Below are 14,522 nucleotides of genomic sequence, written 5' to 3'. Positions count from 1 at the left end.
TATTAGCGAATGTACCCTGGTGTACCCATACGGGTCCCTACTTTGCAAGGTTTAATATCATGACAATATCAGAGTTATTCCCTTTCAAGCTGATCTCTATGTATAAAAACGCTGTTTCCACTAAGAATGAGTTCCTTTTATCAAGTCTGAACCTGACTTGTTCGATTCTATCCTACAATACACAGAACAAAATGTCATGGAGTGTACCGTTCTGCCGCACAACATATTGTAAGCAGTCACTGACATGTAATTTATCACATTATCTCAATATTCTGCAAAAGAACCTCGTACTTGAAGAGACTTCATGGCATAAATTAGCCAAACTTATTCCCATGTTTGAATGCACATAGTTTGGGACTAGAGCATATATATAGCTTCGTGTACCTTCATTTTACTTGCATTGTATCTCGGGTGATTGTAAATGAGTTTCCTGTGCATAGAATATGTGGAGTAGTTTTTGTCAAATAAAGTCCATGTGATAGTAGAGGTGTACATTCACGCAAATGTCAGATGTAGATATTTTTGTGGCTGTATTTCTTTTGTGCTTGTGAGTGCGCTCTTCCACTGCTGTTGGGATGAGCTGCTGGGCTATGCACCCCGGCAGAGGGCGCAGGGTGGCTCTCATGCTGCAACAACGCAGCTTTTTGCCTTGCGTCCTCTCTCCTGTGTTGGTGGTGTAACCTTGAGAGAGTTAATAAAATATATTGTATTGTATTGTATTGTATTGAGTTATGACTGCGCAACGCCAGTCTTGTGGCAACGAGTGAGTTTGCAATGACCTAATAAAGATTTTATTTAAGAAAAATGACACCCACTCCATGTATCGCCTAATAAATTGGGCTGGTATTCCATCCGGCCCGCTAGCCTTCTTAGAATCTAAAAGTAGCAGTTGGTTAAACACACCTGCTTGAGTGATGACAAGATTTTCCATCCCACATGAAAAGGAAGATGGCAGGCAGGTGTCTGCGCAATCGCTGCTAGGCGCTGAAAAAACTGATTGAAAGAAATGATGAAAATGAGTCGCAATATTTGCTTTTTGCGTTACTATTACATTGTTGACTTGGACTTTGTTTATTTGTTCTTTTTTGTCATTCAGACAAAGTAAGAATTTTGAGGTGATGTTTTCATAAAGATATTTAATGTTTGGTTAAAGAACTGCTCTTTTGATTTCTTCAGAGCCGTTTTCAAGGCCCTTCGCAATATCCTCACCTCGGCGGATATACCTTGCTTTTTGCGTAAGTGCTTTATTTTACGCTTAATATGGATGATATGTCGATTAATCCAAGGGTTCCGTCATTTTATATTTTTTAGTCGAATTGGGATGAAACTATCAACGCAATGTGTTATGATTTTTTTGAGGCGCTGCCATAGTTCATCAACCGATTCACAATCGCAGACAAGTTCAAATTGGTTAAATGACAATTCTAAAAAATCGAGAATAGATGTGTCGTCTGCCCGACTATACTCCTTAACTTTCACAGGTATAAATGGCTGGGAACGAGTGCTTGCGCTCGACACTATGTGTACAAGAACCATCTTATGATCTGACGGACGATCTTCCACAGACACTGTATAGTTGCCTATTTTATTCGAAAAAAACACCAAGTCCAACAATGACCGAAATTCAGGCGTTACCCTCGTGTTTTCTTTCACGATTTGCTTTATATTGTGCGAGATCATTATTTGAAGCAGCTTTTCGCTACTAGAAATTTCTACGTGCCCGGGTAGTAAACTGTCTCAGCTAATGTTAGGTAGATTAAGGTCTCCGGTCACTATTAGTCTGGTATTACGGTCCGAATGATTGCACAAGAAATCATTCAGCTTATCTAAAAACTCGGGTGCAGTGGCAGGTGACCTATATATTGCGCCAACAAAATATACAGTATTTCAAGTAGTAGCTTAGCGGGAATAAAACCGCGGACACAAGGAAGACAGACAAGGACAAGCGCTACTCACAACTGTTTGTGAGTAGCGACTCATGAATCAGTTCATAATTGACAGCTGCCCTCAAGTTCGCCTCGAAGTCACCGCTTTCCTCCGAGATTCCAAAAAGCAACAAGTTGTTACGCTAGCTGCGGTTTTGATACTCAAATCAATTGTTCAGCCTGGTGCTGAACTATAGCCTCAAGATGCCCAATTCTCTTGTTCGTTTTCTGAATCACAACAAGAAATTCAGTCAGTCGATCTGTTTTTGCGTTTAACTGCACGACGTTCTCGCTTATAATTGTTTGCAGCAGTTCGGTCGATTTAGGCCCAGGATTTTCTTCTGTGTCTCCTGACAATAATAGCAACATCATGGACCAACAGTCAATAAGAATGCAACAAAACTTCCGAGGGCACGGCAGGATAACCAAAAATTTGTTGTCACTTCGGTAGGAACAATCAGTGCACTGAGGACCAACCTGCACAAACAGCAGAAGCGGGTGAGCCATGATGTCCGCAAGCCAGGGGCCGTGACCTCTGATCCGGTCGTAGTCGCGTCGCTCCTTTAGTAGGTATGTTGCTGATGACGTCACACCTTGCAGCTCGTATCCCACGAATGAAAAGTTCGTTGCACGTGGTCAGAGTGAAACACCAAAAATGGCATCATTCCAGCGCTAGTCTTCGTTATCCTGGCTGGCATTTCATGCAGGATCCACGGCAGTACCTGCACAAACAGCAGAAGCGGGTGAACATGATGAAGTTAGTGAAATGGGACGATAACGTGTAACTAGTGTGGCGTCGCCTTTCTTCAGTACAGGTACAACACGTGCCAAGAGCCAATCTCAACGCAGGGTAGCTGAATACAAGGACACTTGAAAATAATGACTATAAAAGGTGCTAATGCTTCGGCATGCTTCCTCAAAAAACGTTGGTTATGTCATCTGGACCTGGAGAGGATTTAGTTTTAAGGTTCAGTAGCATCGAAACAACACCTGGTAATGACACAATATGTACAGTTATGAAGTGTAGTAGTATCAGAGCTAGAAAATACACTGTGGAAGTATTCACTAAAATATTGCGAAATATTGTGATTTTCATTGATGATAATCCCACGGGTACAATATGGCTAATTTCCTTATTCTTTTTTCTTAGAAAGGCCCAAGTTTTTTTCTGTGCGAAGCGAATAAATTTAGCAGTGTATGCTGGAAGTAGGACGCTTAGCATGCCCCAACTTTTGGTTTAAGTTATTTTTGATTTCTTGGATTGCGTCACGTGAACCACACAGCCGTTTTAAGCGCTTAGCTCTTCTTTTAAGGTGTAAGACTTCTCTTGTAATCCAGGGAGTAACTTTAGATGTTCGCTTAGTTCTGCTCGGAATAAAATGGTTGAGGCAGGGATTAACAATTTGTTTAAAAGTCTCCCAAAGTACAGTATTATCATGCCCGTGGAAATTGCCAAGGCATATTTCAAGGTAATCTAGAACGCTTCCATCATTGGCTCGAGATAAGTCTTTAATAGTAATTGTCTTGTTTTTACTGACTTGACACGAGTTCAACGAGCATGTGAAATACACGATTTCATGGTCAGAAATACCAGGTTCAACAGGGACAGAAAAATTTTCAATGAATCGACTTACAAAAACAAGATCAAGGACCGTCGCCGACTGCCGTGAACGCGTGTCGGATGTTTGACAACCTGTTGAAAGGTGGGAAAGCATAATATTGCGTAGGTAGTTCACGTGCAATTTAAACTCGTTGAAGGAAGATACATTCTCCCAATCAATGTGTGGGAGATTAAAATACCCTATCAGGAGCACATGATCCCTTGTAAACGACGCAATATGTTTACGAAGATCACCGAGGAATTGCGCAGGTGAGTCAGAGGCTCGATAAACGGCAAACATTAAGAATGTTTTACCGCAGCAAGAAAATTTAAATGTAACAGCTTCTAGGTTACTGGCGTGAAGTAAAGGAAGAGAAGTTACATTTTTGTTTACCAGAATTGCTAGTCCGCCACCCCTCGATGACCTATCATGACGATAAGCCTGATAAGACGGGGGAAAAAGAACTGTGTCACCAATGCGTAATGCAGCCACGTTTCGGTTAGCAGAACTACATGAGGATTGTAAATCAAGATAACCGATTCAATTTTTTCAGTTTTGTTAACAATGCTGCGAGCGTTAATGTTTGAAACCCGTAATTTTTTTACTGCAACCGTAGTGTGTCAGCCATTCTCTGGAGTAGCTTGATTACCATGAATTTGTCATCAGAACTTATCATCCACTCGCAGTCTCTCATTAATTAAGCTGACTTTCTTGCCCTGTTCCTTCTCAGCTTTTGCGCTGTTCCAAAGAAGTGTTCGCTTACTCAGAGTACTTCGCGAATAGTCATTCTGGATAGATATTCTGGTGCCTTTTAATTTGTTAGCATTTTTCAACACAAGCTGCTTTTCATTAAAATCTTCGAAATAAATTATTACCGTCTTTGTTTCCCTTGCCTTCCGAGACGATGGATTCCACCAACGGCTTTACATTGAATGTGAAGCTTTGCAGCAAAAATTTCGTCAAGAACTTGCATTTTAGGACCGATTCTGTTTCATGTGGACCTTCAGGAATACCGAAGTCTACCATGTTTGAGCGCCCACTCCAATCTTCTAGGTCAGTTAATTTCGCTTCCGAATGTTTAACTGTTTGTTCAAGGTCGTCGACACGCGAAACTATCTTTTCCAACTCAGCAAACCAGGTTCAAAGATCAGCCACGAGTTTTGCCATGCTAGTCTGTTGTTTCCTAAGTGCTGTTACATCCGTTACCACTTTATTTTGACCTGCAAATTGTTCCTTGAGCATGGATTCAATGGAAGTGTTACTGCCGCCAGAGGGGCCGCGATTTAACTCAATATCTCCGCACACTATGAGCAAGCACACACAACGCACATTTTTGCCAATAGAGATGCACTGTTGGGGTCACGGCAGGACCACAAGACCAGGATAATCACTCTTAATTGTGCTATAGTAATCACTAACCTGCATGAAGCAGAAGAATGGCTTATAAATCCACATGCTTGTTGATGGTCCGCCCTGCCCACTGAAACTGCGCAGCTGGGATCAATGCTTTCTAAGGCAGCGCGCCGACGTCGCGTGACGGCCAGGTGACTGCTGTGTCAGAGTATCTTGAGACTGCGAATGGGCGTTATCACGAAGGCTGTTATGCGGCACTAGGGGCATCGGTGAAGCAGTTGTGATCCGGGGGCATACTTGACGGTTCGACAAATACGGCGTGTGCAGTCCTGCGCTGGCTGCATGTTGTTGCAGAATTGATGCGGCCAGACCAATATTGTGCACCTGCATGAAGCGGAGGATTGGCTTCTAAATCCACATGCTTGTTGATGGTCCGCCGTGCCCACTTAACGCGTGCTGTATTCTGTATATGCTGTATTGTGAAAGTAACATGGTGTTGGATGTCATTTTCATGGCGTTTTCGATGTACAGCTTGCATACTGCAGCCCTGAAAACTTAGCTCACCTCATTAAGGTAACAATGTCACCGGTCGCTGCTCGGGTCATGTTCGGAACACGAGCAGTGGCGCAGCTACGCGTCCGCGAGAGTAGAACGAGATGGCCGACCCAGATTGCAGGCGCGCCAGCGCTTTCCTCTCGAAGCGGATTCTCCGGTCGAATGCTTTTCCTCAGTCGCCGTAACGCCCTGTGCAGTTCTTACCGAGCCCCTTCTGTCGTTTGAATTTCTATCTTTTTGTGCACCGCTTCCTCGGCCCCCTTTTTGCCTTTCCCGGTGCATGTTCTTTGTTGCCTTGCTTTCAGGGCATTCTTGCTGCCATAGACGAAAACGAGAGGCACGTCCCCGTCCTTTATGCGGGTCAGAGGCACGTCCGATACACTCCCTCTTGCGATGCATGTGATGCAAGACCATCTTCAAAAGAGCGGGTACATTCTAGAGCCGTGCATCATGGGGCTTAAACAGTGCTGCAGTTTCACAAGTTTAGGCTCAGCGAATTGTGTGCACGGATGAAACAAGGCGCAAATTGGCTATGTACAAGTGACCCACTGGAGCAAAGCAACCCAAAAATACTACAGACAAATTTTCTGATGAGCAATAAAACTCCTGTGCTGTTGCATAAGAGGCGAGACATTGCTTATTTCTCATTTTCAAAGTAAAAGCGCGAAAGTAAAACTCGGACGCGAAAGACGAACAGAAAGAAAACACAGGGATAGTTTACGCTGCAGGCAATAGACACTTTTATTCGATTTAATAACAATGTACATCTAACAAATGATAAGAACAAAATATTAAATTGGTGTGTCGTCTTCTTTCACGTCCGTGTCGTTTTTTATGTCACGCAATATCATTTGAGCAATGGATTACCAACTTGCCCGGAATGCTGCTCTCATTAAAAATGAAAAATCAGAAAAAAATATGAAAGAAATTATTCTAAGGCCACAAAGAAAGTAAGAGACGCAGGGCATGCTAATACCATTGGCTTCCACGTTCTTCATTAAAAATAAGAATTCTCACGGTGAAAGCGCAATTGAAGGCACGATAACGTATTTGGTGTTGCAATGTGTCATGTACGATGCTTCGCTGGTATTCCTTCTTTAGTAAGTACTCCTGCCTCCAATCAAGCACCACTGCAAGTTGGTGAACTTTCCACAGTGAGCGGGAGGATGGCTTTTCATGCTTTAGCCCCCTCGTTTGCCCGAATTAACTCTTTTTTCAACCCGCCGTGGTTGCTTGGTGGATATGGTGTTGGCCGGCTAAGCGTGAGGTTGCGGGATCCAGTCCCGACCACGGCGGAATAATTTCGATGGGGCCGAAATGCAAATGCAAATGCTTGCTTAAGCAAAGCAAAGCAAAGCAAGCCTCGCAAGCAAGCACGAGCAAGCGAGCGAGCGAGGAAGCAAGCAAGCCTCGCAAGCAAGCAAGCAAGCAACCAAGCAAGCAAGCGAGCGAGCGAGCGAGCGAGCAAGCAAGCAAGCAAGCAAGCAAGCGAGCGAGCGAGCAAGCAAGCAAGCAAGCAAGCAAGCAAGCAAGCAAGCAAGCAAGCTACCAAGCAAGCAAGCGAGCGAGCGAGCGAGCGAGCGAGCAAGCAAGCAAGCAAGCAAGCAAGCAAGCAAGCAAGCGAGCGAGCAAGCAAGCAAGCAAGTGAGAGGCAGGCGAGCGATCAAAGCAAAGCAAAGCAAGCAGCAGCAGCAGCAGCCGGCGCCGCCGCCCTGCAGGACGAAGGCCTCGTCCTCCAGCAACCACTGTAGGTGCACCTTAAAGGACCGCAGGTGGTCCAAATTATTGCGAAGTCCCCCACTACGATGTACCTCACAATGAGATCGTGGTTTTGGCACGTAAGAACCAGGTCAGTCTTTTTTACCTCTTTTCTTTTTATAACGTAAGAATGTTTGTCTGAAAGGCTGAGATTGAAACGGTTGTCAATATTCGTAATGAAAATGACTAATATTTGTTTGATTTTTTCTATTACCGTGGCTACCATAGTTCACTCTGCTAGCGATTTCGTGAACAAGTGCTTAAAAATATTGACAGTCTTTGCTCTCGTCTGTCATTGCATACTTCCCAGTTTCATGTTATTTCTACCTCAGAAACATGGCTCCGTTCAAATGAATTGCCCCGTATACCCGGATATTCATTCTTTTCCACTCCTCGAAGTACGATAAGTAGGCGAGGTGGCATTGCATTATTTGTGAGGTCGTCTATCACGTGCTGTCATGAAGGAGTACTTTTACTCATACGCGAATGAATTTGATATGTTTGTTGTTAATTCGCAATGCTTTGTTGCAGTTGTAAATTGTCGTGCTCCTAACAAGAACAAGTCAACTTTTATGTAACATTTCTAACATTTATTAGTTTACTTAACCAATTTAAATCAACGAATAAACATACGTGCAGACTTCATTATTGATGCAATAAATGAACATGACAGATAATATTATAATATTGTTAGATCATATGGATTCCATAACGTCATTAAAATCCCAACATGTATATCTCGATTGACATCCACGCTGATTGATCATATATTGTTCAACATTAACTCCAATTCAAGCTGGTGCAATGTTTATGATTCGGCTATAATGTATCATTCTGCTGCCACCATCTTTTTCATTAATCCGCTCATTCTCAGGGCGATTATAATGTTTCTCAACGAGTTAACTATCCAGTAGTACGTGTGGGCCTCTCCTCTTTAAATATAGATCAGCATAAAAATGTAAATAAGCAATTTGACAGTTTCAGCAAAGCGTTGTGTGATGTGATGAATTAGTGCAATCGTCAAACACCTAAGAAAAAAGATATTAAAGCTTCTGTATTAATTAGATAATAATTATTCTTTATTAAAATATTAAATCATCAACGTAACGAAATATCTTGATAATGCTATCACCTAAGGCTTTCTCTAAGCAGTTGTCAACCTTACTCAGGTAAATGTTGCTAAGAATAGGGGCCACCTTTGAGCCAATACAAATGCCTGATTTCTGCAGAAAAATGCCATTTCTCCACCCAATCAGCGTCGACTTCAAGTACATTGGAAGAATTTCTAGAAAAGCTCCCGTGGAAACACCGCATCTGTCAATAAAAGTCGACTCTCGCACTTGTTCTTTAATGCACTCATTTACGGAATTTAGCAAGCCGTCATGCGGCAAAGAATAATACAGGTCTTCGATATCCAGCTTCGAAAGCTGTACAATCACCAGGATTTTCCTCTCTCAAATACTGAACTAGGGCCTGAGAATTACTTAGGCAAAAGGGGTCTTAAAAAATTAGTGAAGCTAGGCAGTTCTGTAGGTGATTCCTGGTGACCACCCAATCACCAGTACAATCACCAGAGCAATTGCAAACCTTTGTCTAACAAATGCGCTCAAAAAATCGTGCATTCACGCAATGGAACAAAGTTTTCGTCGGCAGGGTGACCGGCCTACAAGGGCTGGTTACCCGTCACACCTTCTTGTGTTCGTTGCACAAAAAATGAGCAAGAACGTAAAACTCGAGCGTGTCCATGGCGAGTCAGGTGGCGAGAAGCCAAAAATGAAAAAAAAAGCGAAGGACCGTGGCCCTGCCATACGTGCACAACTTATCTCGCCGCTTGAAAAAGATTGGGCACAAAGCTGGAGTTAATGTGGTGCTTACTGCCCCGAAAAAACTAAAAAGCCTCTGCCGACGCGTCAATGCTGAAGAGCCGATAAACCAGCAAGGGTGCGCGATGAATCACCAGAATCATTTTGTGGAGTGCTCAGAAGCCGTGGTGTATTCAATACCTTTGAAATGTGGAAAAAGGTATATAGGGGAAACTTCGAGATGCACAAAAGAAAGACTAAAGGAACACAAACTTAGCGTCGAACAGGCTAACAGGAATCTAGGCATCCATGTCAGGGATTGCCCCTCAAAAGGTTGCGCCACAGAATTCTGACGCTGTGAAGTGCTGAAAAAACACAATGACCAGCTGGTCCGGGATATTATTGCGGCAGCCGAGATTACCAGACTTCGTGACCAATGCGTTAGCACGCCGTCCTTGTTACTGACACAAAATAGAACTTGAGCTTTTGCATGTGCAACCACTATCTTGAGTGCAAAAAAGAAAAAAGTGCATGTTTCGCATGATGTGTGATCACGTGACTGCGACACGTGTGGGCAATGGTTATAAGAAGCCGTGTTTCTTTCAAAATACACGTTGTTGAAAGCAGCGCTTGTGGTGTCTCCTTGTCTCGTCTCGTGCCTACATTTTGCGCTGCTAACAGCAGCTAGGAGGGAGCTGCCCGTCGCGCGTGCCGTGGCTCCTGAGCAACACCCTCGAGAGGTGTTGGCCGGAGCCGCGCCGAACAGGTGTTTCTCGCCGTTCATATGACGACCTCCCCGCCTCGGACTCGTTCCGTGGCGGCTTCACTGGGCTATATAGCGGTGCGCTACGCGTTGGTTGATCATTCTCGCCATGGAACTTACCCACGAAGTGTCTATATCTGAATCTAGTTGCACTACTCCTTCGGAACAGTTAAATTCTAAGGCGAAAGCTAAGCAAGCTAGGGAGAATGAGAGAAAGATGTTGCAACGTGAACAGGAAACGTTGCTTTCGCAATTCAACCAGGTTTAACGAGAGATAAGCCATTGCCAATTTTTATTCGTAATGACACCAGGAAATTATGCCTGATGCCAGCAGCGCTCAGAAGTGAATTCGTTAGCGCACATAATGTTCTCGCTCAACTTCTCTGATGTACCGTACCACTGAGGTGTTTCGTGTATAATGTAATAGAATCCATTGCAGAGGCAGAAGTGCACGGCTTGGCACGTGCGTTTAAGCTCATGAACTTGACTTGCACCAAAAAACCTGTCCATGCTTTCACACTTGCTTCATAGGAAGCCTACTGCACTAACAATATGCCGGCTGTTTTTAACTGCACCAAATAAAAATACTAACCAAAATATAAGTCTTGGTGAGATCATTTTATCATTCGAGTGTTCATATTGGTAACCTTTAGATACGGATAAGTTGAGACATTGCGTGCGTAATTAACGAAGCTACGTTAATTATATTTACAAGTATTGATCCTAAATGACTAAAGAAAATGAGTAGTTCGGAGCCCGTCCTCGAGATTATCTTGCCGGGCTAAGACATTTTGATTAAACATGCTTCTGTAAGGGCTATGCGAACAAATATTTTCCAATTAAGCGGTCTCAGAAAACGTAACCGACGCAGAAAAAGAAAGTCTGTAAAGTCAACCTGACCGCACGTAGCCTTTTGTGATGTCATGAGAATGTGGCTCCGTAGGCGTGTTCCTGGTGGCCAGTCCGCATTCGATTTTGATTAAGAGGAAGCTTTAGCTGAGGCACAACTCTGACGCGGCCGATTCAAATACCTGCACAACGCAATAACTTTTTTCTGGGATAACCCCTGACCAATTTTAATCAAATTTGTTTCATTTGAGAGAGAAAGTTAAATTCTAGTGGCTGTTGGAAGCGGAATCTTGATTTAGGGCCTTAATTTTCAGATCACTGAAAGCGGACAAATTTTATATGTATTTTGATATTTTACGTGAATTTCTTGCGTTGTGTACAAGAGTTCCGCAAAGGCTGTATTTACATATTACTAGTTTTTTTTAGATTCATGTGTAATGTACCAATTTTGTCCGCTTTAGATGTACTGTTAGATGCAATTCACATATTTGTTACTCATTTTTCTTTGCTGAGTTACCGCGTTGTAAACTTGATAGTTTCGTTTTCTGAAAATTTTCCATTTTTGTCACTTTTTAATAAAAAATTGACGACCTAATTCGAAACCAACAGTCACTACATTTTAACTCGTTCTTTCAAATGCAACAAACCTCGCCAAATTTGATGCAGTGGTTGCCCAGAAAAACGAATTATCCTTTTACAAGAATTGAGATACCGGCACCCGAGCAAAAGCTTCCGCTTAAGGCTGTTTATTTGAAGGCAACCAGTTCACAGATTTAATATCAATATACCAGCGAACGTGTGCCGCCGGAAGCTTGCTTGGTCGTAGAAGCGACGCATGACGCAATGATGGCGCAGGTTTAGCTCGTCGCTGGCTTGAAGACGGTGAGCTGCCGGTAGCGGCTCACGTCGCCGTGCTGGTGGTGACGGTGCCATCGTGACGAAATCTGAGGCGGCGATATTGACGGCTGAGGCGTCTTTCTTGCTTCTTTTTCGCCTTGAGTTTCACTTTCAGAAGGAGATAGTGCTATAAAAGCAGAGTCATTCGTTCTTGTCTCGTAAATTTAAATACGGGTTTAAATAAACACTATGTCAAACACTATGTCCCATTCAACACACACACGCACACACAAAGAGAGAGCGAGAGAAAGATACGACATATATTTGTCCGTATTGGCGTTTATACGCGTCCACGCGTGCACACATGCGCAAAAATGTACGGACGCAGGCAAATGGAACTGCATGCATACACAAACGCGCGTATGCTAGCACGCGCATACACGCACTCGTGCGCGCGCAGATTCAAATACGGAGACACAAACACGCGCGCACACGCAAATGAAATTACACAAGCACGCACGCTGAAGGCGTGTACACGTATATACGCTCCCACCCCTTCCTTGCTGCCTCTCAAAAACATGCGCGTGCAAACAGTCTGAATGGCGCTCGTTCTGCAATCACCGTTCCAACTTCAGCTGCAATAAATGGCTTTACGGTTTAAATTTGGCACTTCTTCTAGTCGAAACCATTTGCTCCTGTCGTGTGACCATAGCCGCCCATCCGCGGAGCAATACACTGCTTTAGCGCACCCCCAATGTTCCGACTAAGTGCCATTAATGCATATATTGTTACAAAAGACTACCCTCTTGGCGCAGACAGTTGAAACTTGTTGACACTCGGCTATTATAATAAAATTGTATGGAGTTTTGCCCATTCAGTTACGCATGTGAATTACACACAGGATGGTCAAGGTGCAACGCCCAGAATTCTTGAGTATGTCCATGCTACAAGGCACGATAATGTATATTTTTTTAACGTAACACAAAGACATGCGCATGCTTATTGTTATGGTGTCCAAGGAATAAAACATGAGCATAAAAGCAACGACTTAACAAATACGCAACCCATTCCTACGTTTTAGGAAGTCAAAATAGAATATATAGTATTTGAAGAGCCCTCCTGAAGAAACCAAAACTGGAACCAAATCGTGAGTTTTCTCTTTCGGCCATCAGGTGGAAGACTGCCGAACTCAGTCCTAGGCGGCGTTAAAGAAACAGCATCATGGCGTCGAACCGCTGCCAGCATGACGCGGAACGATAGGTGCTAGCAGTTAAACGACTCGGCCATGGTTTGCGACCTTGCCGAAAGTGATACGCTCGGTTATTTATAGATACCACGTGAACTTGCCCGACGGTGTTGTAAAAATTGTTTTTGGGAACAGTGTTACGCCATGTGTAGAGAGTCAAGCTAAACATCAATCAAAAGCTGAGTGTCCGGACTACACACACTGCACTGGGTATTACGATACACGCCATAGTTTTATCACAGGCATCGTTCTTGCCTGAAAAATCGAGTACTAATTTTCATCGTTTCCATAGGCTTCCATTGCTAAATCTTTACCGCTGAGTGAAAAAAAAATTTGCTTACCATAGCGAGATCATTGCATTTGTCTCGTGTGGATTGTCTTCCAGAACACGTCTGTCACCTGCCTTTTTCAATAATCGACCTGCAGCGTTTGTTATTCGCGAAAAACCAGCTCGTTCCATTGAAGACGCTCTAGCTTCGTGCCGGGCCCGCTAGTTGGTACGTGTCCAGGAAAGCTGGATATGCCACGTTAAAAATGTTTCAACCAGCTCAGATTTGCACGACAACTTTGAACACAATATAGTTTCGGCTATGTTTAGCGAATGTCTGAGTTCTGATTTATTATGCTCGCAGAAATCGCGTACTCAAGATATAACTGTCGTTACTGTGCCTAGGCACAGTAACTGCCGAGGTTGGTAAAAACCCCGCAAATACAATTACGCGCAGCAATGCGCGCTACATAAAAGCTAGACCTGCACCTCGAGTGAAGCGCAACTTTCGTGCCTGAGCCCAGCAACGGTATCAACTACAGCGAAAGGAGTGCGCCAAGCAATGTGCGGAGACGTCATAATAGATCTAGCCTGCCAAACCAGAAGCGTGAACGGCGATGCTCAGACAACACGAAGCACGGGATTCGTAGCAGCGAGTGGACTTGTCCAACTACAACCATGAAGAAAGGAATTCCTTTCTCTATGCTACAACCATGACGAACGTTATTTAGTGCGAAGCAAGGGTGCAGGCGCTCGCGCTTCTCGCCAAATGTTCCGAAAAGATACGAGTGACTTCAGCATAATAGCCACTTACCTCACAAAGACGCAGGTCCCGCACATTTTCAAAGTTTTTTCGAGCCGATCCAGTGCAGCCAAATCTTTCAGCGAGCCGCGTTACTTCTTCCGACGAACAGTCTTTTCCCCTTACCTCCTCAGTTGTTGCACCCATAAGCACAACACAGGCTGGGCATCGCTGCAATACGCGCACGGCGCCAGCGCTAGCGAAACGCTCTCCGCAAAAACTCCACCGCCAGAAATGAACCAAAGCGCTATTTTTATACCCGGAAGTGGCGCTGGCGTCTGCTACGGATCGAAAAAGCGCGCACTATTACGTGACCACTGCGCTTCGACCAATAAGAGGGTCGACTCGCCGGAGGCGCGGCAGACGAGAGTGAAAGCGGCAAATTTCAGAGGAATTCGCTACCTTTATGTTTTATTCAGGTGCCTTACGGTGATGGAGTATGCAACGTTACCACTCCCCAGGTTGGGTGGCCGGAGATTTTAATTGCGAAAATAACATTGTGAACCTTCAAGTGGCATTTCCTCGCAAACTAAGTCTTTTCTTGGCACGAAACAAGCGTTGTGGTGTTTCTGGAATGGTTTTTAAACAGTTCACGACGACTTAGTATGAGCCTTTAGTGGGCCTTTAATGAAGAGACTAGTAATTACGTAGCGTCAATTCAACAGGAATTTACACTTATATTCAAGCAATATGAATACCTAGGCGTATCCATAAACGAAGGAAAGACTTACTCAAGACCCCACCAAGAAAAACTGAAAATAAT

The 14,522-nt window shown here is 43.9% G+C and overlaps 1 long non-coding RNA gene across 1 annotated transcript; it reads right to left on the bottom strand.

Annotated features, from left to right (window-relative positions):
- Positions 1-2,474: 2,474 nt before the first annotated feature.
- On the bottom strand, positions 2,475-13,968 carry LOC135896657 (uncharacterized). Its single transcript, XR_010562769.1, has 4 exons — positions 13,772-13,968; positions 4,946-5,263; positions 3,560-3,618; positions 2,475-2,647 (listed from the first exon to the last, which is right to left on the bottom strand). It is a non-coding gene; the product is annotated as an uncharacterized lncRNA (long non-coding RNA).
- Between the last annotated feature and the right edge of the window lie 554 nt (positions 13,969-14,522).

Source organism: Dermacentor albipictus, chromosome 8 (genome assembly GCF_038994185.2).
Source record: "Dermacentor albipictus isolate Rhodes 1998 colony chromosome 8, USDA_Dalb.pri_finalv2, whole genome shotgun sequence".
Classification (NCBI taxonomy): Eukaryota; Metazoa; Arthropoda; class Arachnida; order Ixodida; family Ixodidae; genus Dermacentor; species Dermacentor albipictus.
Note: the sequence above shows the minus strand (reverse complement) of the source record. Positions and strands in the feature narration are given on the sequence as shown.